The sequence below is a fragment of the Haemaphysalis longicornis genome, unplaced genomic scaffold (assembly GCF_048455015.1).
Source record: "Haemaphysalis longicornis isolate Haplotype H1 unplaced genomic scaffold, Haemaphysalis longicornis Haplotype H1 scaffold_2, whole genome shotgun sequence".
Lineage (NCBI taxonomy): Eukaryota > Metazoa > Arthropoda > Arachnida > Ixodida > Ixodidae > Haemaphysalis > Haemaphysalis longicornis.
Window position 1 is genome coordinate 116,709,716 of NW_027526295.1, and position 6,160 is coordinate 116,715,875.

General features: G+C 45.9%; 1 long non-coding RNA gene across 1 annotated transcript; it reads left to right on the plus strand.

Annotated features, from left to right (window-relative positions):
• The first annotated feature begins 369 nt into the window (after positions 1–369).
• On the plus strand, positions 370–4,956 carry LOC144167320 (uncharacterized). The gene is made up of 3 exons (XR_013321951.1): positions 370–1,056; positions 3,990–4,049; positions 4,669–4,956. It is a non-coding gene; the product is annotated as an uncharacterized LOC144167320 (long non-coding RNA).
• The last annotated feature ends 1,204 nt before the right edge of the window (positions 4,957–6,160 follow it).

Below are 6,160 nucleotides of genomic sequence, written 5' to 3' on the forward strand. Positions count from 1 at the left end.
TCTTTCGAGCTACGCCTTTACTCTTTTTTTAAATCTTGGTGCATGATAGCTGGGACACCCTGTATATATATATATATATATATATATATATATATATATATATATATATATATATATATATATCAGCAGTAAAATAAAGTTTAATGCAATAAATAAACAATACGCCACTCGCTCACTGAGAACGCCTACTTTCACTACCATGGTCCACACAGTCAGAGCCCGGTTTCTTTAGAGAATTTGCGAATTCCAGTGTGTTTTCAAATTCTAGTCCGTAAGTAGACTGAATGTGCATCAGTTTCTTTCTGTATGTATACTTTTTTGGTTCACACCTTTGTACACAAGCGAAACGGGGGCGTGTCAAATGTGGGCAGAGCAAACAAATGCAGCCTCATTGTGCTCTCGTTCTCAATGTTTGCTGTTTTTCTTTGGTTCAGTGAGATCAGTGGTTCCTTACTAAGCATGCAGAGTTTATTTGGCAAATAAACGTCGCCGTATTTACATAGAAAGTAACGGTACAATATGTAACAAAATATTACAGGTGTGTCTTTGAGGATAATTCTTTTTTTCAAGTTTATGCGTTCATTCTGCCTATATGGAACGTCGTCAGTGCGAGAAATGTTGTGTCTTAACAAGTAGCAAACTGTTTCTTATCTGGGCGAGGTAGCGCCTTCATACAGAAAAAAATGCAATGATTTAAGAGCGCCTAAAAAACGCGGCGAGTCGTGTCAAAGGGACGGTTGCTTGTATACCCCAATCGAACAGTGCACCGTAATTGCTTACTTTTAAGCTGTATGAAACGGATGAAATATTTCACCATCACTTTGTATTTTCAATCGACGCGGTTTTGTTTGCAGACTTGATTTTCTACTTACTTCTTATTAGCGATGTAAATTCAACCGAATATAAAGAATGATTCTCCAATTCATACTGCAATTGACGCTATGGGTTATTCTACTTATAATTCAACCGCTGAAAGTTTTCCTGCAGGTTTCATTGTCCTGCTGAACACCAACTTGAAGATTTTCTCGGCTCTTTTCCTGATGGGGCTCTGACTGGGTAAGTTTCACTGCGATTATCCAAACGAATGCCGAACAGAACACATATTAGAATAGCTTAATTTCAAACGTTGGTCAAGTATTATTCAAACATAGGGTTTCCCCCAGCCGAGCAGTTAGTACTAAAGCACGCAAAACGGGCTGAGAGCTATCAGAAATTGCACCTTTTTGCTGAGAACCGTTTCTGCTAAATGTAGGCCCCAAAAATCCATGTTGGCCTGCTCAGTTACTCCAACCACTCGAGGGAAGAGTGCGGACGCAACCATGGTGTCCCTCTGATTGGGTGAAGATGCTGCAATGCTGATTTCAACCACCCTTATAGCCGACAGATATTATTATGGCCTGAATGTAATTATAAGACACCACTACTTCTTTATTACTTCGAGCTTTAATAATGACATTGATACTTTTAGTTTTTACGCTAGTTTAAACTTAGTCAACCACTATTTAGGCGCCAAAGTATGTTGCCAGATTTCATTGTTTTAGAAACATAGTTCTTAGTTCGCGGCTGCGTGCTTGCGATTGAGGGAGGAAAACGTTTTTGCAATCATGTGCCGATGTCTGCACGGCAAGTGTCTGTTAAATCGGAAAGCATTAGCACCTCAAAAAGCAGCGCTAACTTTGCATGCTTCTCTTTTTCTTTGTGGCTCTCCAAGTGGCTGTTGTATTTGTTAATTTGAATTGAATGTTATTTTCAAGCAGTGCACACGATACATCAGTTATTACAAGCATACTAGGGGGTCCGAAGGTAAAGAGCCAGGCGGGACTTCTCGTGATGGTAGTTGAAAATCTAAAAAAAAAGCAAACAGCACAAGCCATTTTGCTGATTCGAAAAAAAAACGATGACCGAAGAAGCACTGAGCACCAAAAGGTAAAATAAAAGAAACTAGGGGCCAAGTAGTCTATTAACTATGTTAAAAATATTCTAATGCCCAGGTACATGAACCACAACATGAGTGACAACGTTACATTCTACCAGAGTAGGGAACGACCACCAATTGTAGGAAGAAATGGAGAATGTTTTTTTATTATCAGCATCAGCATTTTTCACCATCTATCAGCATGTATTTATTATCAGCATCGCCGAGGTAGCTGCACAAAATCACCTGAAGCACAGGCCAGGCTAAACGCACACTTGCTCAGTATCCGGCGTCACCGTCGCGAGATCGGCATTCCGGACCTTCCCTCAATAAAGTCTGTTCCAGTCCCAGTCCAGTCCTGGTGAAGCAGCTCGGCGGGAAATATCCGCGTGGTGGTCAGACACCACTTGCGCACGATGGCTGAAAGCCTCCCACTCCCACGAAACGCTTAGAGGAGACGCACCCGCCGCGGTAGCTCCGTGGCTAAGGCGTTGCGCTGCTGAGCACGAGGTCGCGGGTTCGATTCCCGGCAGCGGCGGCCGCTTTTTTGATGGAGGCGAAAAGCAAGCACGCGCGTGTGTACGAGATTTCGGCGCACGTAAAGATCCCCAGGTGGCCAAAATTAATCCAGAGCCCTTGCTAGGGTTCGCCTCATCGCCTGCGTTGCGTCGGCGCGTTAAGCCCTAGAATCAATCAATCAATCAATGAATCAATCAATCAATCAATCAACTTAGAGGAGACGCCCGGGCTACATCTCATCTATGGCCAAGCTCGCACTGACTAGGCGAGGGCGGCGCTCCTCTTACCTATGCTCGGGGAGAGTGACGTGATCGGGCTGCTACCAAGCTCAGCAGGGCGCATGCGCAACGGCCCCGGCGGCGGCGGAGCTCGGTGCGGCGAGTCACGGAACGCGTTGCCAAGGGTGCGACAAAGCTGAGATCAAATGAAGGACAACTTTTTTGCGACGGCGAAAGTCGGCTTGACTAGGAAAGAAATATTCGTTTTAAAAAGCCGTCAACGGCAGAATCACGTTGATAAACGTTTAAAAACAACAGGAAAGTGATCATGACTACGGTATGCAGAAGAGGCAATCGCTTCACTGCACACGTGTGTGCGGTCGGTGCCGTCGCTAGTGCGATGAACTCTCAGCGTCTCACTGAAAGCCAACTCTAAAAAGGGGTCGCTGAAGAAAGTGCGCTTCAGAAGATGGTAAAGAACACACACACACGGAGCAACTTGGCATGCGCTCGCTCACTGCACGCAAAAGAACCACCAGGCTAAACAGGCGCAGCCATTGTGACGCGATGGTAAGACGGGATACATTTGCAAAAAGATGACGTAGGAAGGAGAGGGCATACGTGCCACCAGACACAGATCTCGTAGTGTTCACTAGAATATATTTTAGATGCGACGCTGAGAGGAGCATCTCTTGCCGGCGGCCCTGTCCTTCCTGCATCGTCGTCGTCCGCGTCCGCACAGCTGCGCCTCTCCTCTGCTCACCCCCTCTCCTCTCTCCGATAGCGAACACTCGCCTAATATCTGCGGCGCGTGGCGCAGCGCACTCTCACTCCGCCGGTGGGCGGCGCTGCGTGCGGCGCAAGCGCGCTGTGCGCTTGTGCAGCGTCCTCTTTCTCCGCGGTCTCCTCTCCTTCGGATGCGCTGCGCATATAAGCGGACTGCCGCGCTCCGGGCGGTCTCTCAGTCGACGGTCGTCCGCGCTACGCTTGCTGTCTCTCTCTCTCTCGCATTACCTGACGATTGCTCACGCCATTCGAGTAATCGACCCAACGGAAACGCACAATGAAACCCCCTTCAGCTTCGCATCACACCAGGGTTCCCGCGAGCGGAGGTGGGCGTAATTTTCCTCATTACACGCATGAACTTGTAGTGTGTCTGAATTTCCAGAATTCAGTAACAAAGCTGTAGTGTCTCTTAAAAAAAGGTAGAATTTATTAACACGTATACCAACTGAGGTACATTGGGGCAGCTGAACAGGTGTAAATGCTTCTTTTATTGTAAACAATGACTTTGATATAGTTTTACATAAAAAAGCTCATCCGGCCAATGTTTGCAGCTTTCCTGGCTTTTGCTGCTGGAGTTGAGGAAGGTTCATCCAAGCCACATGTCCGCGTCCGTGAGTAAAGTACTAATCCTACGTAATGAAATAGACGATTAGGCTTCTTGTAATGTGCGACGAACTGAAATTCAGTATACGGCCGGTTGAGGTGTCGGCGAAACGCCAGACAGTTACCGGCCTCTATCTCCTCTTCCCCCACCCCCAACAACCACTTCCTCCTCCTCCTCCGTACGAAAAGCTATGCTTACCCGAACTGTAACTTACGATATACCTCTGCAAAACGTGAAACAATTGCCAAGGAATGTTTTGAGCAGGAAAAATTTAAAGCAAGAACGAAACACTTGCCAAGGAATGTTTTGAGCAGCAAAAATTTCAAGCAAGAACGAAGTGGAAGTGCCAGTTTCTCGGTACTACCCCTTGTTCTAAACGTAATTTTGTTATCGATGTCTGTTTTCCTGGCATACTTCCTTCTAAATTTACGCAATATATGGACACACATACAACTGGAAAAAAATTGAAACTCCGTTCAAACAAAATAATACGTTTTGCTTAACTTCATCGCATTGATTTAGTTCTATGACTCGATCTCTTCTGCCTGTGCTTTTCGAAAGAAGGCGGTTAATATTCTCGTAAAGTGGAAGTCGTATTCACACATGCGTGATGCCCATATTTGCAGGTCGTCGTTTTGTCTGTCCGTTGAATGAAAGGGGGTGTCATTCTCACTGCCAGAGCATCGGACGCAGAGGCGGCTACTGCGGAAACTTCAGGATGACTTGTTACTGCTACAAGAACTAGGGCCATATTCTGAGTCACTCCTTCACTCAATTTGCTCCCTCCACTCGGCTTAGAGGAGGATTCCACAATGCTTATGGATGGGGAAATCGATTTCAAGGATATCTTCGAACGAAGGCTCGAGTGGAGGCACGACTCGGAATACCTGGGCTAGTCTTTGTTAGACGAAAATAAACGATCCGCTCAAGTGCGTACTTCGTTTTATTTTAGGGGTTCCAAGCTTCTCAGGCCAGCTTACAAGCAGGCCAGCCAGCTTTTGATACGTTCCTTGAGTTCTTCCTCTCTCTGTCTCTCTCTTTCTTTACACACACACACACACACACACACACACACACACACACATACACACACACGCACGCACGCACGCACACACACACACACACACACACACACGCACACGCACACGCACACGCACACGCACGCACGCACGCACACACACACACACACACACACACACACACACACACACACACACACACACACACACACACACACACACACACACTCCTTTGCCTGAAAGAGGATGTCCTCGACTATTATTGATTGCACCCACAGGCTGTGGTTGCAGTGAACATACGAAACTTGATAGCGTTCCACACAGTATCTGCATGACCAAAGCATGCTCCCTTGGCATCATAGAAAAATGTACAATTCATATTGGGCTTTCCAGAAGGGCGGAGCTACCAAGCCTCGTTCAGAGGAGTGATCCCTTTAACATTTCACAATATTTGTGAATTATAGCTGGTTAATTGTCCGTGATTGTTATGGGTAATCGGAAATGTCAAGAACAATTGCAACCCTTCTTCAATTACTATAAGCCTTCATAACACACGGAGACCCAACGCCGAATTAGCATTCGTAAGCAGTAGCCTCTACCCATTCCCCTGAACACCATCGTGACATAGTTTAAACAGTATCCCCTTTGAGGACAACGCCTTATGGAAAATATTAAAGGCAGAAATAAGTAATCGCTAGTAGGGCATCCAAACCGGGGTATGACCAATACGGATATATTTCCAGTACGAGCGATGGCGGGGGTCAGAGTTATCTTTTTCGATAAAACAATTCTGTTCCATTGTTTTACTCACGGAGAAAGAAGTATTTTGAGGGAGGGAATTCGCTGGACTGGGGTAGCGCAGGCGGTCGGCGCATTAATGTCACTACCTGGCGAAGAGGAAATACAGCTTGCGGAGCAGTACAACAGATGACGCTTCAAGCGCATTGCCATAGTTTACATGTACTTCTGCCGTCGCGACCAAAATAACTCGTAATATCATCGTATATATTGTAAAACTTGCGAGATTTCTTCCTGCAAAATAATTAAATGGGAGTTCTTGACAATTTAGCAGCAGTTTTTAATAAATACTCCCCTAGTT